This window comes from Bombina bombina, chromosome 4 (genome assembly GCF_027579735.1).
Source record: "Bombina bombina isolate aBomBom1 chromosome 4, aBomBom1.pri, whole genome shotgun sequence".
NCBI lineage: Eukaryota > Metazoa > Chordata > Amphibia > Anura > Bombinatoridae > Bombina > Bombina bombina.
In genome coordinates, this window is record NC_069502.1 from 606,400,272 (window position 1) to 606,426,792 (window position 26,521).

Below are 26,521 nucleotides of genomic sequence, written 5' to 3' on the forward strand. Positions count from 1 at the left end.
TTCTTTTATACCCTTTCTTGCCAGCCACGCTGTGGAGTACTTGGACGCGTGTGATGGAGCATTGTCCTGCATGAAAATCATGTTTTTCTTGAAGGATGCAGACTTCTTCCTGTACCACTGCTTGAAGAAGGTGTCTTCCAGAAACTGGCAGTAGGACTGGGAGTTGAGCTTGACTCCATCCTCAACCCGAAAAGGCCCCACAAGCTCATCTTTGATGATACCAGCCCAAACCAGTACTCCACCTCCACCTTGCTGGCGTCTGAGTCGGACTGGAGCTCTCTGCCCTTTATCAATCCAGCCACGGGCCCATCCATCTGGCCCATCAAGACTCACTCTCATTTCATCAGTCCATAAAACCTTAGAAAAATCAGTCTTGAGATATTTCTTGGCCCAGTCTTGACGTTTCAACTTGTGTGTCTTGTTCAGTGGTGGTCGTCTTTCAGCCTTTCTTACCTTGGCCATGTCTCTGAGTATTGCACACCTTGTGCTTTTGGGCACTCCAGTGATGTTGCAGCTCTGAAATATGGCCAAACTGGTGGCAAGTGGCATCTTGGCAGCTGCACGCTTGACTTTTCTCAGTTCATGGGCAGTTATTTTGCGCCTTGGTTTTTCCACACGCTTCTTGCGACCCTGTTGACTATTTTGAATGAAACGCTTGATTGTTCGATGATCACGCTTCAGAAGCTTTGCAATTTTAAGAGTGCTGCATCCCTCTGCAAGATATCTCACTATTTTTGACTTTTCTGAGCCTGTCAAGTCCTTCTTTTGACCCATTTTGCCAAAGGAAAGGAAGTTGCCTAATAATTATGCACACCTGATATAGGGTGTTGATGTCATTAGACCACACCCCTTCTCATTACAGAGATGCACATCACCTAATATGCTTAATTGGTAGTAGGCTTTCGAGCCTATACAACTTGGAGTAAGACAACATGCATAAAGAGGATGATGTGGTCAAAATACTCATTTGCCTAATAATTCTGCACTCCCTGTATGTCAGTTGTACATGCGTTTATCAGTGCTGATGTGATATTCATCTGAGCAGGTGCAAACTGTGATTTTGTGTGTATGTGACAAAGAAGCATTTTTGCTTAGTATAGTGCAAAAAAAATGCTTCTAATTTAAAATCAAAGGCACATATACACAGTTGAATTTCCACAGAAATGTCCTTTTAGTTGTTTAGACAATCAAAAAAATAATTTTAATTATAAAATAATGCCAAAGTAAACTGATATGTGCACCCATCATTAGTTGATAAAAGTAGTATAGTGAAAAAAACAAACTGTATTTAAAGGACCAGTAAATATAGTAGATTTGCATAATCAACAAATACATGATAACAATAAAGTGCAATAGCGCCCCTGTCCGCTGCAACTCACCTCTGGCGGCCTGAATTCTGCTGCCGGAATTCAGCATTGCACAAGAACGAAATTTTGCGCTCTTATGCAATGCCGCTCCCTGCCCGCGCACAGCCAATCAAGCGCTGGCAGCAGCTGTCAATCTCCCCGGTTGGACAAGACCGGATAGATTGAAATTCGCCATCTAAGAGGTGGCAAAGAGGTTAGGTAAGCAGAAGTCTGATGACCGCTGCTTCATAAATACAGACTGCAGGATCTCTTGTGAGAACCTGCAGTCGTAGGGTGTATTTTGACCACTTTGACCACCTACTCTGAACTTCAAAGGAGTAGTAGATTTTTTTTTCTGACAAATTTTAAATTTATGCCTATTTCCGCTCCTCTTGTATCATGTGGCAGCCATCAGCCAATCACAAGTTTAAAATTGCATGCTCTATCTAAGTCATAAAAGTTACATTTTGACTTGAGTGTCCCTTTAAACACATTTGAAAACAAAATCCTCAATACTGTCACGCCGCCCGCTCCGTTGTGGCCGTTGCCATGGATGCAGACGGCTCCTTCCTGTTACCATTGCCATAGACTCTGCAGTGCTCTGGCATATTGGATCTGATGTCACCACCACTCCTGGACATCTCCCTTGGCTCAAACCTGGGTCTATGTAAGTACTTTCTCCCTTACTTACATTGCCCAAGTATAGGTGTTACTGTTTGTGCTCCTGGGTGCTTATTTTTCTGATTAACCCCTGTACTGCTGATTGCCTTATTGTTGCTGAACTCTGCCTGTCTCAAAACTTTTCTATTGATTAACCCCTGAAGTGCTAACTGCCTTATTGTTGCCAAACTCTACCTGTTTCAAGACTACTCTGCTGATTAACCCCTAAACTGTTGATTGCCTTATTGTTGCTGAACTCTGCCTGTCTCAAGACTATTCTATTGATTACCCCTGAACTGCTGATTGCCTTATTGTTGCTGAACTCTGCCTGTCCCAGACCTCTCTACTATTTAAAACCTGTACTGCTGGTATTCTGGATTGCTTTATTGTTGCCGAACTCTGCTTGCCTGACTACTCTCCAGTTATCCTTTGTAGTGCCGTGAAGGATTGCCCTCTCTACTGTGAGTACTGCTTACCTCATTTACTTACCTGTTCTCTTGTTCTGGGATATTTCCTTATCCTTCCACTTGACACCGAGATAAGAAGACTACTGGCCACGTTTGGTCTGATAGGGAAATATCCCACATGCGTTACATTATACTTGGGCCATGGACCCAAATGAAGTAGCAAGAGCAGTCTCTCTTCAGGGACAGACGCTGGGAACACATGCCCCTGCTGCTAGTACCCCCGCATCCTCCCTTGCTTCTGGTAGTATACCCGAGATACCATTGCCTGACAAGTATGATGGCGCTACTGACTGTAGGGGATTTCTCAACCAGTGCAGACTGCATTTCCACAATGGCCCTCATACCTTCCAGTCCCATCAGTCAATGGTCACCTTTATTGTTTCCTTATTGAAGGATAAGGCCCTAGCCTTGATTTCTCCCATATTCGAACAAGGTGCTCAACAACTGAATGATGCTGATACCTTTTTTTCTGCATTCTCTTCTGTATTTGGGACCTGTGGTCGCACTTCTGCAGTTGAATTCTCTCTCTTGGATCTCTGTCAGGGTAATAGATCTGTGGCCCAATACACCATCAAATTTCGCACCTTGGCACATGAGACCAGCTGGGATTGCAGTGCTCTCAAGGCTTCCTTTCGGAGAGATCTACATGAACGCATCAAGGATGAGCTCACTTATGATGTTCCATCTACCCTGGATGAATTTATTGAGCTGTGTATCAGTCTGGATTCTCGCTTTCAGGAGCGACAAGCTGAGAGAGAGAGAACTCGCAGAGTCCTGCCTTCCCGTCCTCCTACCCATCTAGCCACTAGTCTACCCTCTACTTCTCCTGCGCCTCTAAAAAAGAACCCATGGATCTCTCTTCTCCTGGGGTAAGCCATGTTTCCATTCCTGTCTGGCCATGGTTACTCCATTGCTTCGCCACTCTTCAGACCTTTTCCACCCTTCCCTCAGTATATGCAGATTTCATGGATGTGTTTAAAAAGAAGGCCCATACAACTGCAAAATAGAATTGTTTCCCGGAGCCCCACTTCCTAAGGGAAAAACTAATGGCTGAAACTAAAGCCATGGAGGACTACATCTAAGAGAATCTAGCTAAAGGCTTTATCCGCCCTTCCTCCTCTCCTGCAGGAGCAGGATTCTTTTTTGTTAGCAAAAAGGATGGTGGTTTGAGACCATGCATTGACTACAGAGCTCTGAACAACATCACGATTAAGAACAGTTATCCTATCCCTTTGATCACCTTTGTGGGGCATACAACCTTATTTGTATCTTCCCAGGACACGAGTTGAAGATGGCCTTCCATACAAGATCCGGTCATTATGAATACTTAGTGATGCCTTTTGGGTTGTGCAATGCCCCTGCTGTCTTTCAAGCCTTCGTCAATAATGTCTTCCATGACCTCCTTAACCGTACTGACATTGTTTATTTGGATCAAATCCTCATATTTTCCACAACCTTAGAGGAGCATCATCATGAGCATGTAAAACTGGTGCTTCTTAGGGTAAGAAACAATTCTCTAGTAGCCAAGCTGGAGAAATGCGAATTCGACAAAGTTCGGATCCAGTTCCTCAGATATGTTATTTCTAAGGAGGGGTTTGCCATGGATCCTACGAAGCTAACAGCAGTTCTGGAATGGCCTCAACCCACTACTTTAAATGATGTACAGAAATTCTTGGGGTTCTCTAATTATTACCACAACGTCATAAAGAACTTCTCCAAGGTTGTTGCTCCCCTCACTGATCTAACTAAATGAAAGAGGGACTGCAAGAATTGGCCTCCTGTGGCTATGAATGCTTTCTCTCTCCTTAAAGGGACAGTCAACACCAGAATTTTTGTTGTTTAAAAAGATAGATAATCCCTTTATTACCCATTCCCCAGTTTTGCAAAACCAACACTGTTATATTAATACACTTTTTATTTCTGTGACTAACTTGTATCTAAGCATCTTCTGACCACCCCTAATCACATTACTTTTAGTTATTATCTATTGACTTGCATTTTAGTGATCACAATGCTATCTATATGGCCTACATGAGCTTGCTCTCCCCTGCTGTGAAAAGTAAATAAAATAGAGGCAGTCTTCAAGGGCTTAGAAATTATCATATGCACCTTCCTAGATTTGCTTTCAACTAGAATACCAATAGAACAAAGCAAAAGTGTTGATAAAAGTAAATTGGAAAGTTGTTTAAAATAACATGCCATATTTGAAAAATTTAAGTTTTTTTTGGACTTGACTGTCCCTTTAAAAAGGCATTTTGTACTGCTCCTGTGTTATGCCATCCTGATCTAGATCTGCACTTCACCTTAGAGGTTGATGCCTCTGAGATAGGATCTGGTGCTGTCTGGACTCAAAGGGATCCTTCAACCTCAAAATCGCATCCTGTAGACTTTTTCTCCAAACGTTTTTTCCCCTGCAGAGAGGAACTACGATGTGGGGATTCATAAACTCCTAGCCATTAACCCCTTAACGACCGAGGACGTGCAGGGTACGTCCTCTAAAAAATACCCTTAACGACCAAGGACGTACCCTGCACGTCCTCGGTGTGGAAAGCAGCTGGAAGCGATCCTGCTCGCTTCCAGCTGCTTTCCGGTTATTGCAGTGATGCCTCGATATCGAGGCATCCTGCAATAACCCTTAGTAGCCACCCGATGCAGAGAGGGCCACTCTGTGGCCCTCTCTGCACCGGATATCTATGGCTTCCATCGTTGGTGGGTGGGAGCGTGTGTGGGAGGCGGGTGGCGGCCATCGATGGCCCAGATGATGTGGAGGGGGGCGGGATCGTGGGCGGGGATGCCCGGACACGCGCACGGACGCGCACACGTGCACGGGGAGGCGGGCGCGTGCACGGGGAGGGAGCGGGAGGGAACCGCTACATTACAGAAAATAAGTAAAGTAAAAATGTAAAAAAAAGGGAAAAAAAGGTCATCAGCGAATGTTGGGTGCTCTGTGGAGGGAGGGAAGCTACACTACAGAAAAAAAACGGGTGAAAAAAAAAATAAAACCATTTTTTTTCTGCAAACTGGGTACTGGCAGACAGCTGCCAGTACCCAAGATGGCCCCCAGTAAGGCAGAGGGGGAGGGTTAGAGAGCTGTTTGGGGGGGGATCAGGGAGGTTGGGGGCTATGGGGAGATTCTACAAAGCAGCATATGTAAATATGCCCCAAAAAAAAGAAAAGAAAAAAAAACAACCTTTTATTTTAGTACTGGCAGACTTTCTGCCAGTACTTAAGATGGCGGGGACAATTGTGGGGTGGGGGAGGGAAGGAAGCTGTTTGGGAGGGATCAGGGGGTGTGATGTGTCAGGTGGGAGGCTGATCTCTACTCTAAAGCTAAAATTAACCCTGCAAGCTCCCTACAAACTACCTAATTAACCCCTTCACTGCTAGCCATAATACATGTTTGATGCGCAGCAGCATTTAGCGGCCTTCTAATTACCAAAAAGCAACGCCAAAGCCATATATGTCTGCTATTTCTGAACAAAGGGGATCCCAGAGAAGCATTTACAACCATTTGTGCCATAATTGCACAAGCTGTTTGTAAATAATTTCAGTGAGAAACCTAAAATTGTGAAAAAATTAAAGTTTTTTTTTATTTGATCGCATTTGCCGGTGAAATGGTGGTATGAAATATACCAAAATGGGCCTAGATCAATACTTGGGGTTCTCTACTACACTACACTAAAGCTAAAATTAACCCTAAAAGCTCCCTACATGCTCCCTAATTAACCCCTTCACTGCTGGGCATAAACACGTGTGGTGCGCAGTGGCATTTAGCAGTCTTCTAATTACCAAAAAGCAAAGCCAAAGCCATATATCTCTGCTATTTATGAACAAAGGGGATCCAAGAGAAGCATTTACAACCATTTATTTCATAATTGCATAACTTGTTTGTAAATAATTTCAGTGAGAAACCTAAAGTTTGTGAAAAAATTTGTGAGAAAGTGAACAATTTTTTTTATTTGATCGCATTTGGCGGTGAAATGGTGGCATGAAATATACTAAAATGGGCCTAGATCAATACTTTGGGATGTCTTCTAAAAAAAAATATATACATGTCAATGGATATTCAGGGATTCCTGAAAGATAGCAGTGTCCCAACATAACTAGCGCTAATTTTGAAAAAAAAGTGGTTTGGAAATAGCAAAGTGCTACTTGTATTTATGGCCCTATAACTTGCAAAAAAAGCAAAAAACATGTAAACATTGGGTATTTCTAAACTCAGGGCAAAATTTAGAAACTATTTAGCATGGGTGTTTTTTGGTGGCCGTAGATGTGTAACAGATTTTGGGGGTCAAAGTTAGAAAAGGTGTGTTTTTTTCCATTTTTTCCTCATATTTTATAATTTTTTTTATAGTAAATTATAAGATATGATGAAAATAATGGTATCTTTAGAAAGTCTATTTAATGGTGAGAAAAACGGTATATAATATGTGTGGGTACAGTAAATGAGTAAGAGGAAAATTACAGCTAAACACAAACGCCGCAAAAATGTAAAAATAGCCTTGGTCCCAAACGGACAGAAAATGGAAAAGTGCTGTGGTCATTAAGGGGTTAAAATGGCTCTTAATGAGGGGATACATTGGCTAGAGAGAACTACAAACCCCATTCAGATTCTTACAGATCATGAGAACCTGACGTACTTGGAAACAGCTCATTGACTCAATCCCAGACAGGCCAGATGGGCCTTATTCTTTTCTCGCTTTAATTTTACAGTCTCTTATCTTCCTGGGAGCAAAAACAAGAAGGCTGACGCACTTTCCCGTCAGTTTCCCCACTCTAATGACTCTTCTGAAGCTCCTATCGAACACATCATTCCTTCCTCCTCTGTGATAGCTCAACTTAACACCTCTCTATTGAAGAGATTACAATGTGCTCAGCCAAAGAAACCTCCCAAATCTACTATGACTCCTGAGATCCTTTTTGTACCTCCTAACCTACGCACTCATCAGGTCATCCTGGTTCGACAAGAACCTTTAAGCTTTTTTCTTGGCATATTTGATGGCCTACCATGAATTCCGACTCTCAAGATTATGCCAAAGCTTGTCAGACTTGTGCTGCCCATAAAACTCCCCAATCTTTAGCTCATGTCTTACTTCAACCTTTGACCATACCCAAACAACCCTGGACACACATAACCATGGATTTTATTGTGGAACTCCTTCCTTCTGACCATCATACGATTATATGGGTTGTGGTAGATCGATTTTCCAGGCTTGCTCATTTTGTGCCCTTGGTCAAGTTACCTACTGCCCAAGAGTTGACAACTCTGTTTTTCCTCATGTAGTACGTCTTCATGGTATAACCATAAATATTGTTTCTGACAGAGGACCTCTATTCATTTCCACCTTATGGAGAGCTTTTTGCAAAAGGATTGGGAACACGGTTTCCTTGACTTCCGGTTATCATCCCAAGACCAAGAACAAATCAAGATCTTGAAACCTATCTTAGAGCTTATATCGATTCCCAGCATACCAATTATCTTGAACTGTTGCCCTTAGCTGAACTGTCAAGGAACAGTCATTGGCATTTAGCTTTACGATGCTTTCCATTTCAAGCTGCAGCAGGTTACCAACCCTGTGTCTTCCCCCATTCAGCTCAGTCTACGGGGGTTCCTGCTGCTGGTCATCGTTTCACTGACCTTACTACTCATTGGCAGCGTTTATGCTCTCAGTTACATTCAGCTGTCTCCAGATACAAGAGGCATGCCGACCATCATTGAGCCACTATTCGTGCCTTTGCAGTAGGTGAGCTAGTCCGGGTCTCTACTCGACACGTTCACTTACGTCAGCCCTGTTACAAACTGGGTCCTCGTTACATCGATCCCTACAAGGTCCTCAAAAGAATTTCTTCTGTGGCCTACAAAGTGGCCTTACCCAAAACCCTGCATATCCATCCGGTCTTCCACATCTCTCTGCTCAAACCCTACATCACGAACAGATTTACCCGACTCAGACCTCCTCCTCCACCTTTCTTGGTTCATGGTGAGCCGGAGTATGAGATTGCCAGGATCCTAGACTCCAGGTACAGACGCAGGCAACTTCAATACCTTGTGCACTGGAAGGGTTAATCTATGGCATATCGTTCCTGGGTTCCTGCCAGCCATGTGCATGCTCCTTCTCTGGTCTCCAGATTTCATACTGCTCATCCCGCAAAGCCGCATTAAGGGTCCCGGAGGTGCCCCTTTTGATGGGGAGGGTCTGTCACACCGCCCGCTCCATTGTGGCCGTTGCCACGGATGTAGATGGCTTCTTCCTGTTACCATGGCCATTGCCATGGACTCTTTGGTGCTCTGGCGCATTGGATCTGACGTCATCACCACTCCTGGACGTCTCCCTTGGCGCGAACCTGGGTCTATGTAAGTACTTTCTCCCTTACTTACATTGCCCAAGTGTAGTTGTTACTGTTTGTGCTCCTGGGTGCTTATTTTTCTGATTAATCCCTGAACTGCTGATTGCCTTATTGTTGCTGAACTCTGCCTGTCTCAAGACTATTCTATTGATTAACCCCTGAACTGCTGATTGCCTTATTGTTGCTGAACTCTGCCTGTCTCAAGACCACTCTACCGATTAACCCCTGAACTGCTGACTGCCTTATTGAACTCTGCTTGTCCCAGACCTCTCTACTGTTTAACCCCTGTACTGCTGGTATTCTGGATTGCCTTATTGTTGCCAAACTCTGCTCGCCTGACTACACTCCAGTTATCCTCTGTAGTGCCGTGAAGGATTGCCCTCTCTACTGTGAGTACTGCTTACCTCATTTACTTACCTGTTCTCTTGTTCTGGGATATTTCCTTATCCTTCCACTTGACACCGGAATAAGAAAACTACTGGCCAAGTTTGGTCTGATAGGGAAATATCCCACAAGCATTACAAATACTGACTAAGAAACTGTGATTTGCTTCCATATTATAGATATGTAATTCAGGTGGTGTAACAATTTTTAAATTGCTTATGGATTGTAATGCTGTACTTAAAGAATCAAAACTAACTGAGCAGAGTCTGATGTTTTTGTACAGCACACTATTTATAAACTAAAACTGACCCCCATTCAATCTGTATAGACATTCAGAGTTTATACAAGCCAAGGTATGTGTTATTAATTCAAGTAATCATTTGTTTTCATGTATAATATATTTGTAAAACCTGCGTTTTATTATTCTAAATAATATTTATGGGATATATTATTATTTTACAACAAATGTTGTGCCTTTAGTATTTAGTATAAAATAACATAAAAATGTACACTGTATTATACTTAACAAAACAGTATACACATGTATTACTTAAACAGCCATCTGTTTGGTCCTATGTGTACTTTTCTTGATCATCAGGCACAAGTCAATACCTGAAAGGCAGAAATCACATGGGTCTCACAAGAATCCTCCTACAAACAGCAGATGCATTCCTGTGGCTTTAGTGAATGAAGTCATTTTCAAACTGATTTAAAAAGCTTTTACTTTTATGCATAAAACGCATCACATAACAAGCATAAAATAAATGTTACGTGGAACTCACACATTTTTGTAACGTTTATTTAACATTAGCTGACAAAGATGGCAACAAAGCAATGTGCTGATAGCTGGGGAGGAATTAGATTTTCACATTTGGATGTGGGAAATGTCTGTAAAACTAAGATTGCAGTTAAGAGGTGCTATGTAATGACTGGGGGTGTATAGCATCACTGCCACTTACTGATAGTATACTCTTAACAATGCAGCCCAAGAAAATGTACAATTTGTGAACAATTCACTTTCTTTGCTTAAAAGACCAGTCAACATAGTAGATTTGCATAATCAACAAATGCAAGATAACAAGACAATGCAATAGCACTTAGTCTGAACTTCAAATGAGTAGTAGATTTTTTTCTGCCAATTTTAAAAGTTATGTCTTTTTCCACTCCCCCTGTACCATGTGACAGCTATCAGCCATTCACAAATGCATACACGTACCATGTGACAGCCATCAGCCATTCACAAATGCATACAGGCTTATTCTTGCACATGCTCTGTAGGAGATAGTGACTCAAAAAGTTTAAATATAAAAAGACTGTGAACATTTTGTTAATGGAAGTAAATTGGAAAGTTTTTTTAAAATGGCATGCTCTATCTGAATAATGAAAGATTAATTTTGGTTGAGTGTCCCTTTAAAAAGCACTTGCCCATTACAGTTATCAGCAAAGCACCATTTGTTAAAGAGACATTAAAGTGATTGTGTTTGCATTGTACGTATAAGTGACTGAACAATACACTGGGAAACAAAGAACAATTGTAACAGAGATATTTTACAAGCATTTTAAACTAATATTGTTACATTTGACAGCGTTCATTAGAATGTAATCCAGTAGGTCTATTCAAAATCATACATGTGAAACACAGCCTCGTGTTACAACCATGCAGAACAGCAGAAATAGCAGACATAGGGGCCGAATTATCAAGCTGCGAATGCAACGTTCGCCAGAAACATAAGTTAAGATAGCTGTTCCTTAACTTAATCGCCACCTCTGAGGCAGAGGACAGCAATCATCCCAATCAGATACAAATGGGATGATTGACACCCCCTGCTAGTGGCCGATTGGCCGCGAATGTGCAGGTGGTGGCATTGCACAAGCATTTCACTAAAAATGCTTGTGCAATGTTAGCGACATTTAGCGGATCATGTCCGCCTGACACTTGATAAATCAGCCCCATATGCAGCACTTCCCCAGATACATTCATTGTTGCAGTCTTTCACACCAACATATTGGGGCATATGTATCAAGCTCCGAATGGCCGCGAGTCTGCAGGGGGCGGCGTTGCACCAGCAGCTCTTGTGAGCTGCTGGTGCAATGCTGAATACGGCTAGCGTATTGCTCGCCGTATTCAGCGAGGTCTGTCGGACCTGATCCGCACTCTCGGATCAGGTCCGACAAACCTTAATAACTAGAGGCCCCTGTCTGGAATTCGGAAACCATGGCAATAAATAAATAAATGAATAAAGAAATACACAAATAAATCATTTTTTTGCTTAGACACATTACAAAAGTACTTTGGGTTGAATTTTTTTTTTTATATACATAAAATATTGTTTTCCATAAAAAGAAACTTGAATAAATGACAAATCACGCATTTGTCATGTTGCTTCCATGCAAAGAGACAACACTTTTCAGGTTTCCAAATAAATACAAAAGCGCCGCCGGGATGAATATAGAAGACGTCCCCGAGATAGGTAAAGATGTCACTGCCTGGATGAAAACTTTTCGCCGCCTGGATGAAGATTGATTTCCGGACTTCAGAAACCGTGAGTAGATTTTATGGGGTTAGTGTTTTTTAGGTGGGCTTTTTTTTAGATTAGGGATGGGCACTTGTAAAAGAGCTGAATGCCCTTTTAAGGGCAGTGTAAAAGAGCTAAATGCCCTTTTAAGGACAATGCCCATACAAATGTCCCTTAAGGGGCAATGGGTAGTTTAGGATTTTTTAGAGTTAGGTTTTTTTTATTTTAGGGGGTTGGTTGGGTGGTGGGTTTTACTGTTGGGGGACTTTGTATTTTTTTGCAGGTAAAAGAGCTGTTTAACTTAGGGCAATGCCCTACAAAAGGCCCTTTTAAGGGTTATTGGTAGTTTATTGTAGATTAGGGGGTGTTTTTATTTTGGGGGCTGGATCTTTTTTATTTTTATAGGGCTATTAGATTAGGTGTAATTGTTTTTATTTTTGATAATTTTGTTTATTATTTTTTGTACGCTTAGTGGTTTTTTTTTTTTTTTTTCATAGTGTTAGGTTTTTTAAAATTTGTAATTTAGGTTTTAAATTGGTAGTATTTTTTTATTTTATTAGAATAGTTATGTTAGGTTAAAGGGACAGTCTAGGCCCAAAAAAACTTTCATGATTCAGATAGAGCATGTAATTTTAAACAATTTTCCAATTTACTTTTATCACCAATTTTGCTTTGTTCTCTTGGTATTCTTAGTTGAAAGCTTAACCTAGGAGGTTCATATGCTAATTTCTTAGACCTTGAAGGCCACCTCTTTTCAGAATGCATTTTAACAGTTTTTCACCACTAGAGGGTGTTAGTTCATGTATTTCATATAGATAACACTGTGCTCGTGCACGTGAAGTCATCTAGGAGCAGGCACTGATTGGCTAAACTGCAGGTCAGTCAAAAGAACTGAAATAAAGGGGCAGTTTGCAGAGGCTTAGATACAAGATAATCACAGAGGTAAAAAGTATATTGATATAACTGTGTTGGTTATGCAAATCTGGGGAATGGGTAATAAAGGGATTATCTATCTTTTAAAACAATAACAATTCTGGTGTAGACTGTCCCTTTAATTTATAGTTTAATGTTAGGTTTATTTTTATTTCAAAGGTAAGTTTTTATTTATTTAAATATAGTTATATTGTAATTGTAATTTAAAGTTAGGGGGATGTTAGGTTTAGGGGTTAATAGTTTAATTTAGTGTTTTGCAATGTTTGGGGTGTCGGGTCTAGGGGTTAATAGGTTTAGTTTATTAGTTACGATGTGTGGGGCTGGAGGTTTAGGGGTTAATACTTTATTATAGTGTTGGCGATGTGGGGGGCTGGCGGTTTAGGAGTTAATAGGTTTATTTAGTGGCGGCGATGTGTGAGGCCTGAGGTTTAGGGGTTAATATGTTTATTTAGTGGTGCGATGTGGGAGGCCGGAGGTTTAGGGGTTAATAACTTTATTATAGTGTTGGCAGTGTCGGGAAGCAGCGGTTTAGGGGTTAATATATTTAAATAGTGTTGGCGATGGGGACAGCAGATTAGGGGTTAATAAGTTTTAAATAGTGTTTGCGATGCGGGAGGGTGGTGGTTTAGGGGTTAATAGGTAGATTATGGGTGTTAGTGTACTTTGTAACATTTTAGTTATGAGTTTTGAGATACATTTTTGTTTCACAAAATCTATAACTACTGGTCTCAGGTGGCGGAATGGCTCATGTCGGTATAGGCTGTAACGCAAGCATTTTAGCTGGACCGCACAACCTGTAATACCGGCGCTATGAAAATCCCACACAAAAACTTAATTTTTTGAGTGCAGAATTGACGTTGCGTTACAGGCTAAAATGCTTGCGGTATAGCTATACCGCCACGACTCATAATATGCGTTTCTGGCCATTCCAGCGTTAAAAGCTGTAACGCAAAACTTGTAATCAAGCTGATAGTGTTTTTTACATTACTTCTTAATATAAATAAAATAAAAGCTGGTAATTAACACAAATACACATTACTATATCTTCTACCTATCTATTTATCTATCTATATTATTATTATTATTTTATTTTTTTAATTCACGTTTAAATAAAAATAAATCTGTATTGAATTAAAAATGTAAGCTATATTGTACTTTTGAAGACATTTTTAACTTAATGTAAATATTTATTTATTAAATATATCAATTAGGAAGGTGATGCAGCTTAGTGGTAGAGCATTTGACTGCAAATATATCATTTCTATATATATAAAAACGTGATATATTTAATAAAAAATATATTTATATTGACAAAAATGTTGCAATTTTGAAGTCTAACAATAACATAGGGCAGTTTTGTTTTCAATTTCTTTCTGCTTGAAACTAGTTTAACCATGCATCAATTCTGTAGCGTCATTTATATCTGTTTTGCTGTAACTGGATTTTTTCACCTTTTCTGTGTAGAAAAAAATACAGAACACATTTTAGTTTAGGATTGTCCAACCTGTATTTGGGGTGCACAGTATGGCCCTCCTGTACTTGTTTCCCTAATTTTTTAACCCCTCACAAATATTAAACTTTGTACAAACAAATTTATTTAGAAAGCTCTCAAAGTCTAAAAATGGGTTCAACACGGGAGGAAGCTATGTCATAGCAGTGACAGGGTTAATAGGTAGTTATATACCCTCTCCTTGTCTCCGGATACAGACATAATGTGCCTGTCTGGACAATAGATTTTGCTTGGGGTCAGCTTGAGAATAGTGGTTCTCACCAGACTTGCTCTCACACATTAAGCTGTCAATAGGAAGCAAGTTGCTATGTCAAAACAGAGTAATAAATATCTTTGTCTGCTTTGCAGCTTAATATTTCTTTAAAGGGACACTGAACCCAAATTTTTTTTCTTTTGTAATTCAGAAAGAGCATGCAATTTTAAGCAACTTTCTGTTTTACTCCTATTATCAATTTTCCTTTGTTCTCTTGCTATCATTATTTGAAAAAGAAGGCATCTAAGCTTTTTTTTGTTTCAGTACACTGGACAGCACTTTTTTATTGGTGGATGATTTTATCCACCAATCAGCAAGGACAACCCAGGTTGTTCACCAAAAATGGGCCGGCATCTAAACTTACATTCTTGCATTTCAAATAAAGATACCAAGAGAATGAAGAAAATTTGATAATAGGAGTAAATTAGAAAGTTGCTTAAAATGTCATGCTCAATCTGAATCACGAAATAAAATTTTTGGGTATAGTGTCCCTTTAAGTTTTGCGATTTGCTTTTATTTTTTACAACAATAAATGTTTCCCTGCTTGCATTAATAACATTAAGTGACAATAGAAAAATGCCATATTTTTATTATAAAGACCATTAAAATGTGTTTTATTTTGGCTGAACTTACCATACCTGTTTTTACTTCTTATCAATACACCAGGACATAATTTCATAATTGTTACCAGTGTCAAAAGGGTCCTGACTGACACACATTTGACTGTTACAAAAATTCTCCTAGATTCCTTCAGGACTACAATTATGACCATGTATTTAACCTTTTGGAGAGAGCTAAACAAATAGTAAATAATACTATACCTTATTTTTGAGTCATACATTTAATAGTTTAGCAAATCATGTCATTATTTTAGCAATTATTTTATATTATATTAATTTCATTCATCATTCAGTGAGATTTTCCTGATACATCCTAATCTTTATATACTTCTATTTTCTTACACCTATTTATATACCTATATAAAATTAATTTTTTTAATAGTATTTATAATTATTAATAATATTTTACATAACTCATTCTTCATTTGCACTAACCCGACCTTCTTTAAACTTGAAGCATGCCACTCAAAGCACGTTATGCATATTTTACATTCCACATAGAAGTTTTTTAATTGTTATTATTAAATATATATTTTTATTTATGTCTGATAAGGTAATGTAAGATATATATATATATATATATATATATATATATATATATATATATATATATATATATATATATATAGGCATATGTATATATAAATATATAGGAATATATATTTAATAATAAAAATTGTATGTGAGGAACATTGGAATGTGAAATATTAGTAACTCCTGTCAGGTTAGTGCAAGATCGATAAGTGCACTCTCCATTGAAATCTATGAGGGGAATCAGTTAGCGTAGTTGCAATATCTGAAGTCCTTTAGTTAGCGTGTTTTGCTTGCACGCAAAACTTTTACTTTCAACTTGTAATATGCGTGCTAGCACGCCCGCTCAAACCTATTACTCCTGCCGTTTTACTCTCAAGTGCTCCACTTGTAATCGAGCCCTTAATTGGGCACACCACCTGGCTGATTTTTTTTCTTACCACACAGCTTACATTTAAGTCAAAATAAAGCTATTATTATTTTTTTTCAATGTTTGTTGCAAAAAAATTATCATTAAATCAATAAATTATTATTTAAAACCCAAAAATTGTTCCTTCATGATTCACATAGAGCAGGTATTTTCAAACTTGTCCTCAGACCTCCCTAACAGGCCAGATTTTCAGGATTACCTTGGATGAGAGCAGGTAAAATAACGGTTTACTAATCAGCTGATTATTTCACCTTTGCTTCAATTCAGATATCCTGAAAATCTGGCCAGATTTGAAAACCACTGAGGTAGAACATACAATTTTAAACAACTTTTCAGTTTATTTCTATTTAATTTGCTAAGTTCTCTTGGTATCCTTTGTTTAAAACTATAAGTAGCTCAGGAGCTGGGAGCTAGCTGCTGATTGGTGACTGCACACATATCAGATATGCATAAATAGATCATTGACATGGGAGGTGAATTATCTCCAGTTTAATAGGTTAATCATTCATATTTGATCAACTTTTCAGCTGTACTTTATTGGAAGAAGAGAAATAATGATTACATTAATAATAATAACAATAATAACAATTTAAATTGTTATATTACCAAAAGAAAAATAACTATTACCTTAATAATAACAACAATTTAAACAGCTTTATTTAACTAAAACAATAACATTACATTTTATTTTTAATGCTTGCCCTTCCCTCCTCAAACTTAGGTCCTTGTGCAGATCTATTCCACTCCAAACTATTTTCTATTCAGTGAGCTTCTTGAAACTTAGTATGGGTTAATTCTGTGTACCAAAGTTTGCAGGGGGCAATGGCATTAAAGGGACAGTAAAGTCACTTTCATGATTTAGAAAGAACATGCAATTTTAACAATTTTCCAATTTACTGCTCTTATTTTACTTCGTTGTCTGTATGCACAAAAGCCAATGCTTAAAGGGAAAGTCTACACCAGAATATTTATTGTTTTAAAAGATAGATAATCCCTATTACTTGCATTTTAGCCAATCAGTGCTGGCTCCTAGGAACTCCACGTGCGTGACCACAGTGTTATCTTTATAAAACACATGAACTATCACCCTCTAGTGGGGAAAAACTGTCAAAATGCCCTGAGATGAGAGGTGGCCTTCAAAGGCTTAGAAATTAGCATATGAACCTCCTAGGTTTAGTTTTTAACTAAGAATACCAAGAGAACAAAGCAAAATTGGTGATAGTTGTAAATTTGAAAATTGTTTAAAATGACATGCCCTATCTGAATAATGAAAGTTTGTTTAGGACTAGACTGTCCTTTTAGGGAACCCTACAATCGAAATTAAACTTTCACGATCACTTCCATCATCAAAATGTTCACAATTTTTTTAAATGCACACTTTCTGAGGCCCTGGTTCCTAATGAACATATAATTCACACATGATGCAAGGGGAAGGAAAATGGAACTCTTGAGTAAGTTAAACATACAGGACTCAATTTGCTAAGCCCTTCCTCTACCTTCGACTGCAGGTTCTCACAAGAGCTGGACTATTGTGTCAGAGAACTGGGTTAGCAGAGTATTCACTTGAGCTGTGGGAGAGTAGTAGCGGAGGGAGCCGCAGATATGCTGGGACTCGGCGTGGGAGCGGCGGCTAAGTCTCCAAAGCAGCCATCCTTGGTGTCTTACCTGACCCCCGCGGTGTGTGAGGAAATGGCACACTGGTCTTGTACTGTCAGTTTCCTGTTTTACTCATCGCTCTGTTTTTAAACTTGACTGTTGTACTGGAGCAACAACATAAGCCTTTCCAAGCCGCCTCCTCCCCTGTATGTCAGTCCGTTTATTCTTTTATTGCAAGTACTGTAAGTCTGCCCTCCCTTCACTGCATGCTGCTTTATTTAATACTATTGGTAGTACTAGCAGTAAGTGCCTATCACTGTTCTACTTTATCAGCAGCTAATACAGAGGGATTATATGAATTCCTGGGACACTGGCTACCAAGAGCCTCTCTCTGATGTGCACAATATTGCACTGCGTAGAACAGCTATAGGCACTGACTGCTAGTACTATAGTACCAATATTATTAAACAAAGCAGCATGCAGTGAAGGGTGGAGCAAACTTACAGTACTTGCAATAAAAGAATAAACGCACTGACATACAGGGGAGGAGGCGGCTTTGGAAGGCTTATGTTGTGGCTCCAGTACAACAGTCAAGTTTAAAAACGGAGCAATGAGTAAAACAGGAAACTGACAGTACAAGACCAGAGTGTTTTATTTCCTCATATACCGAAGCCACCCGAGGAGCCAGTTATTTTGTTGGGAGCCAGGGAAAACAGCACTAACTGAAATCCCCTGCCCATGACATCACTGACCTGGAATTGATCCAGATCTTCACTGCTGCATCGTGATGCATCGGGGTGGCAATTATTTTCGACAACCCTACTATGTATACACAAGTATTAAAAGTACCTTTTTAAGTAACATTTATAATATAAGCTGTAAATATGCCTAAATTACATAAGATATTATTTCAACTTGGATCCATCCACTATCCAAACTGTCCCATTTTAATAATGCAAATATTCCAAAATTCAAACTATTCTGAAATCCAAACCTTTTCCGGTCCTAAGCATTTTGGATAAAGGGTTTTCTAATTGTATATTTCAAAACTGATTCTATTTAAACGACCAGTAAATACAGTAGATTTGTATAATCAACAAATGTGTGATAACAAGACAATGCAATAGCAGTTAGTCTGAACTTCAAATAACTAGTAAATGGGTTTTTTTCTGACAAATTTCACAAAGTTATGCCTATTTACACTCCTCCTGCATCATGTGACAGCCAGCAGCCAATCACAAACGTATGTATATTCTATGAATTCTTGCACATGCTCAGTATAAGCTGGGCATTCAAAAAGTGTAAATATAAAAATACTGTACACATTTTGTTAATGGAAGTAAATTGGAAAGTTGTTTAAAATTGCATGCCCTATCTGAATCATGAAAGTTTAATTTTGACTTGAGCGTCCCTTTAAAATTGAAATGCATCAAGGCTCATTTTAGTCTTGACCTTTCTATCCCTTTAATGCAGAGATCTGAAGCGATAGTTCTCTGTTTAGTTACATGTACACCTAACCTTTTCACTTTTGTCTACTGTTTATCCACTAGAACAAGAGGGTAGTGGACTGGGGCTTTGTACACCTCACGCCCTTCTTCCATTGTTATTTCCATTGTTGTTATCCCACTTTGACACCAAACCTCTTTATTTGCACATACAGATAAATATATGTTATGTTGTAAAGAAAGGTTATGTACTGTATTAGTGATAAGTAAACAGTTACTATATTGAATGGTAATATTAACTATGGGCTGGTTTATAGTGGATAAAGCCTTTGTCTACAGACTACGTGAGCTGACCAACAGGGGTCTGAGATAAGTTGTCCTGCTCTATACTCTCAGTAATTGAATACATATATAGGATCTCCTGTTCCAAATGTGCACTCCCTCTCATAGCAAGCTCATATGTCCTTTATAATGCACCAGAAAGTTGTTTCCATTTTGTTCAATTAATAATCTTGATTTATGTTTTATGCCTGTGACACCAAAAGACCTCCATTAATAACATATTGCAACAAACACATGAAAATACCACAAACAAATGAGTATATATAGATATATTTACCCATACCCCTTACAAGTGAATTAATACACCATGTGTAGCCTACTAAGATGTATTATATATATGAATAATTGTCCATCTCAGAAAACAATAAAAAGCTGAAAATAAAAGTAATATTAGAAATAGAAATGTGTGTTAGAAATGCCAATAAGACGTTTAAAGGGACATGAAACCCAAAATCTTTTTTTCATGATTCAGATAGCGCATACAATTTTAAACAACTTTCCAATTTATATCTAATATTAAATTTGCTTCATTCTGTTGGTATCCTTTGTTAAAGGAGCAGCAATGTATTACTGGGAGCTAGCTGAACACAGGTGAGCCAATAAAAAGAGGCAAATATGCGCAGCCACCAATTAGCAGCTAGCTCCCAGTAGTGCTTTGCTGTTTCTATACCTACCTAGTTATTTTTTTCAACAAAGGACCACAAGAAAACTAAGCAAATTAGATAATTAACATAGTTGTTTAGAATTGTAGGTTCTATCTGAATCATGAAATACATTTTTTTGGTTTAATTTCTCTTTAAAATAATATTTCTAATATATTGCCTAGCCTTACTGATAAAAGCAATTCCTGGTAAACCTTACTTTGTATAGATGTAATAACTAGAACCTCCGGCTGATATGGTTCTCAGAGATCTGAGCTCACATGATGACCCACACAATGGTTCCAGATCTGGTTAAACTTATTTTAGTGAAGCTACCTATATACTGCTCTAGGGGAGAGAAGGAAAAACTGAATCTATATTCTAGTAATAGGTATAATAGCAGACAAATTGTAGGCATTACCTTGTCACTTAGGGAAAAACAAATTTGTACCTTTTAAGCACTGACTATCCTGCATTACAAGTCGGTGTAAATCAGCTAAGTGACTCTTCCTATGTTGTGTAGTTTTTCTTTTTAAGAGAACTATTTTTATTGAGTTTATATTAACAGATAACAGTATATCAAGGATAATGTGATCCAAAAATAAAATAAAAATACTTTCATCTTAAAAAATATATTGTAAACTTCCAGAAGATAGAGGAAAAGGTGTATGTCATGTAGTTTTTTTATATAGAGTTAGGAGATAATAATAATAGTGTGGTTTGGTCATGTGAAATAAATTAGATCTTCAAATTGCTTAAAGGGACATGAAACTCCAATTTGTTTCTTTCTCAATTTAGTCAGGGTATACAATTTTAAACAACTTTCCAATTTGACTGCTATTATCAAATTTGCTTCATTCTGTTAGTATGCTTTGTTGAAGAAGCCACAATGCATTACTGTGAGATAGCTGAACACATTGAACAATACAATAAAATGAGGCATATATGTGCAGCCACCAACCAGCAGCTCCTGAGCCTACCTAGGTATCTTTTTCAACAAAGGAAACCAAAAAAACTAAACACATTAGATAATAAAAGTAAATTGGAAAATTGTTTTAAATCAAATGCTGTTTCTGAATTTTTTTGCTTTTTATGTTCAAGGATAAAAGCTGTTTTTGTAGGGAACTGACGACTGAAGCAGGTGCTGCTATTCCCTCCTGGGCTGGTCGCATATTCCTGTATAAAATACTCTTTCAGCCCTCCGGATTAATATGTGATTGACCCCAGGCTGAGAGCTGACAGTGATGTTGATTTTTGTAAATACTTGTCACACAGCTTTTTATTAAGCCTTGCACCGCACATTGTAATTAGTGTAGGCATATTCTTCTGCCAAATGACGGCTCAGTACTTGTCTTTGGAGCTTCGTCAGGAAGTCAGTTGTCACACCCACCTTGGGACGCCGCACCTTGTTAACTCTTTCTGCACACAGAGGATGCACAGAAACACTGCCAATGAGAAGCCCCAGTAGAGATACCATCTGTGTTATTTGACTCCACTGAATGCAAGAAGATCTGGAAGACAAGGAAAATAGCTAAAGTTTTCCACCTTGGAAACGTGAATAGCTAAAGACGATTTCAATGGAAAAGTTGGTGTCTACTCACAAATGATTTTTTTTTGTTTATTTGCTTTCATGACAGTTTTTTTTAATTGTTCATTAAAGTGTCCAAGAAAAGACAACAAAAGCTAAGTCTAACATGGTGAGTTTGCATGAACTTTTTTTGGTGAAAATTGATTGCGAGTATTTTTTTTTTTTTTTTTTGTGATATTTGGATTAATATAAGAAAAGTTGTATATTCCGGTTTTTTTTTCTCTTGCAAATGAATTGAGTTTTAAAGATACTGATGTGCTGGAAACAGATAGCTCTTTGTGCTTTGTATAGCTTGTCCAACCAGTATGTGTGTTTGCTTTTCTAAGTGAGAGAATCCTCAGAATTTGTTTTGCTTGTCTGACTCTTGGGTTAGTTCTCAGAATTTGTACATAAATGATCTGCAAACTATTAATTTCAAAACTAATAGAAAATATTTTCAGCATTCAGTACTTAATTAACCCAGAAAACAATATTTTTTTTCCTAAAGATTTTAAAACTCCATAAGAATTACTCTAAACTACTGAACAACTTCATATAATGTTCAGTACATATTAAAGGAGTATTACACTCAAAATATAAATAAATGTTTAACTATGCATAGTAGAAAACTTTACAGGTACTTTAAATTACAAGAAAAATGTTAAAATGAATAATAAAATTCTTTTTAACATTTTGCTTGTAATTTAAAGGGACTTGAAACCCAAACTTTTTCTTTCATGAATAAGAAAGATAATACAATTTTAAACAACATTCTAATTTACTTCTGTTATCTAATTTGCTTCATTCTTTAGGAATCCTTTGTTGAATACATAGCAATGCACATGGCTGAGCCAATCACATGAAGCATTTATGTGCAGAAACCAATCAGCCGCTACTGAACCTAATTAGATATGCTTTTTAACAAAGGATATCAAGAGAATTAAGCAAATTAGATAATAGAAGCAAATTTGTAAGTCTTTTAAAATTGCATGCTCTTTTTAAATCTTGAAAGAAAAAAAATTGGGTTTAATGTCCCTTTAACTCTGAAAGTTGTGGTGGTTTCACTGCCTGGTGGCTGATGTGTATCATACAGGACACAAAGCATTGGCCCTACAATATGCTACACAGTAACTGACCAGAGTAAATGAGAAAGAATAAACATACTGAAGATACTTTTCAATGGATATGTTCTTTAACTGCAAAACAACAATGGAAGTGTTTCTAACTTAAAGGGACAGTCAGCACCAGAATTTTTGTTGTTTTAAAATATAGATAATCCCTTTATTACCCATTCCCCAGTTTTGCATAACCAACACTGTTATATTAATACACTTTTTACCTCTGTGATTAACTTGTATTTAATCATTTTTTGACAGCCCCCTGATCACATGACATTTTATTTATTATCTATTGACTTGCATTTTAGCCAATTAGTGCAGTGTCTGCCACAATCCACGGGCGTAAGCACAATGTTATCTATATGGTTTACATGAACTAGCTCTCCCCTGTTGTGAAAAGCAAATAAAAAACATGTGATAGGAGGCAGCCTTCAAGGGCTTAGAAATGATCATATCAGCCTTCATAGGTTTATCTTTCAACTAAGAATACCAAGAGAACAAAGCAAAATTGGTGATGAAAGTAAATGGGAAAGTTGTTTAAAATTGCATGCCTTATTTGAAACATTAAAGTTTTTTTTGGACTTGACTGTCCCTTTAATGCCAGCTTTTGTATTTATGTATTTTGCATGCAGATTCTTTGTTTCTTTATTAAGCAGTGCATTGCCGATCTATCCTATGCATATATAACAATTACTTATGTCTCTTTTAAGATAACTCAGAATATCGTAAAAGTAAACCCAAGAACAAAGACATTCAATTCTTAATGAACTTTTTAGCAGCCACAGGGGCAACATATTGAGACAACTCCCGCTGCAGGTCCTAGATGTCAAGGAATTAAAACAGAGAATTTTTTAAAATTTAGGGAATAAACAATTTCTCATTATTTCAAAAATAATGCTAACCTGAACAAATAGCTTAATTTAAAAAAATACAATTTGTAATTCCTTGCATCCATTGTTACAATCCTTACCACAATATGGTGGCCACAGTAAACTGGACACGTGGTCACCCAGAAACCACCAGATAGACTGGAGATCATTGCTCTATAACCTCCCCAGGCTAATAAATGTAGGGTGTTTGTGTTAGTGCAGTAAGAAAATACACAGTGCTGCTCATACGGCAACCCGTGATCCTCATCTGCATCCACAAATTTGTTTTGTCTGTGGCTCTGTTATTACTAAACAAAAACGTATATTTGTGCCATGTTTCTTAAACTTGAAACATAGATACCGTATATAGTTTTAATGCGTTAGATGTTTGTCCTATTGCTTCTTTATGTCCATTTAACACATTATCAGATTCAGCAGAACTATGCAAATGTCTAACATTCTCTGCCAGTCAAACTACTTTAAATTAGGCCGGTGATACACAAGGGAATAATAAATTCAGTTTACAACAAGATGACACAAACGTAAAACCAAGTGAGTGTCTGGCTATGAGATAGGTGATACAAGATGTCACATAAACATGATTTGATTGCACTGCTTATTAGTTTGCATTGTGTGTTATGTTACCCTCCCATATATACAGCTTTACACCGTGCAATTAAATAGAGATAATTGTTTTACTGTGTTTTGCCTGGAGTGTATCAGTTGCTTGTCACTACTTTGATCTTTTGTATGACATTATGTATGGATCAAGGCCAGTGGCATAGACATGGATATTAGATTTATATAATCAGTTATGAGATTATAATGCATGGACATGATGCTTCTTTAATTACTTAATCGTTACTTATGTGTTTCTCAATATTGTTTGTTTATTTCACTTTAGATTCAGTAAACTTTAAAACTTTCCTACAGTGGTTGGAGGTGAAACAGCTGTTTGTCTAAAGCTGTAAAGCAGTCATATTTTGACATTACAGTAATAATACATTAGACGAACAATCAAGGTAGTAATTGCAATCGATATTCTCTATAAAATCATTATTGTGAGCGTAATTATATCTCTAAAACATTTTACCAAGAAGCGTTAATGTAAGCTGTGATTTCTCGAGGGGGCAGCAGAATGTATCTTCACCTAAGAAGCAAAACATCTTTGTCCTGGCCCTGTCACTCAAGGGACAAACCCATGTTCTTGTCACATGGAAGTGATCATTTACATTACTAGTAGCTGATTCAGAGGAGCTTTTCTCCTGGCTGCTATAAAAAATAAAGCCCTTCTTTGTGAATGCATATGGCATTATAATGATACTTGTAATCTTAGACATGTGATTCAGATATATATGTAGGTGTAGCTATACTGTTATTGTGTAACACTTATTATGATTAGTTTTTTAAATAGTTTCAAATTAAAAAAATAAATGTAATGGTGTGTGTTCCAAATCGTTCAAAAAGCCATGCATATCGTTTCACATTGATTTTCAATGGATTTTCAAATGCAAATACTAAGCCATTCCATCAGTAAAGTAAAAAGCATAGGTTAAACTCAGTTTGAAGGGACAGTCTACTTGATTTTTTTATTGTTTGAAAAGATAGATAATGCCTTTACTACCCATTCCCCAGCTTTGCACAACCAACATTGTTATATTAATGTACTTTATAACCTCTAAGGGCTCCATGTACTAAGCAGTCAGCGAGCTACCTGCAACAAATCTCGCGTCAAAACTCGCAAACTGATATGTACAAAGCCGTCAATTATGTTAAAACTCGCATCTTTAAAATTGCGAGCGTACTTATCCGCCAAACCTCGCTACCGCTCCATTTTTCACTGTAATTAGACACATTTGACCACCAACTCGCCAAAAAACGAATGTACTAAAAAATCTATTTGTCCGCTCGCTACAATTTCCGCTCCCACCTCGCTATTTTTGCCTCGCCACCTTTTAGGTGGCGGGCAAGGTACAAAACAATAGGAAAGTCAATCTAGACGCCAGTCTAGACATATATAAAAGGCAGTAATATCAGCATTGTACTTACAGCATAACTGGCGTCTAATTTGTCTCTCATTTCCATGTACATAAATTGCGCCCAATTTGTCGACTGTAATTAAAGAGTAATCTATTTAAATTTGTATTGTTAGTTGTCAATCTTTATAATTATTTTTATATTAATATTTATATATTATCAGATCCAGATGAAGCCATATCCAAATTGTAAATAAATATTACAAAAATAACGCTCTGTTATCACTCTTCAAAAAATTTTGAACAATAATAAAGTTGTTTAGATAAGTTGAACTTTTATAGGAGCAAAATATCCCGCGACTACTATGATGTTCGTGACACCTTGCATGTCACGTGTTAATAATTGGCCAGACAATTCAACTGAAAGTTAAGTACCATCAGCTTAGTCGCGGCGAGCGAGGCGTCAAATTTATCAACAATCCGCAACTGCTCGCGGCGGGCTAGACTTGTCTATTTATTGGGGGAATATTAGTACATAGCGACAGCGGACACCATTTCGCCCGCGGCGAGTAACGGCGAGTTTATCCGCGTCTACAATGACGGATGAATTGACGGCTTAGTACATGGAGCCCTAAATGTCTGCCTGTATCTAAGCTCCTGCAGGCCACCTCTTATCTCAGTGCATTTTATTAGCTTTTCACAGCACAACAGTGCTAGTTCATGTGTGCCATATAGATAACACTGTGCTCACTGCTGTGAGGTTATGCAGGAACCAGCACTAATTGGCTAAAACTCAAGTTTGTAAAAAGCACTGAGATAAGGGGGCAATCTGCAGAGGCTTAGATTCAAGGTAATCACAGAGGTTAAAAGTATATTAACATAACAGTCTTGGTTATACAAAGCTGAAGAATGGGTAATAAAGGGATTATCTATCTTTTTAAACAATTTTTAAGAAAACATGATGTTCCT

The 26,521-nt window shown here is 37.8% G+C and overlaps 1 protein-coding gene across 1 annotated transcript in view; it reads left to right on the forward strand.

Annotated features, from left to right (window-relative positions):
* The window catches only part of CRYBG1 (crystallin beta-gamma domain containing 1), a 708,242-nt gene that overhangs the window by 390,286 nt on the left and 291,435 nt on the right, over positions 1 to 26,521 (forward strand). The gene's annotated exons all lie outside the window — the stretch shown is intronic.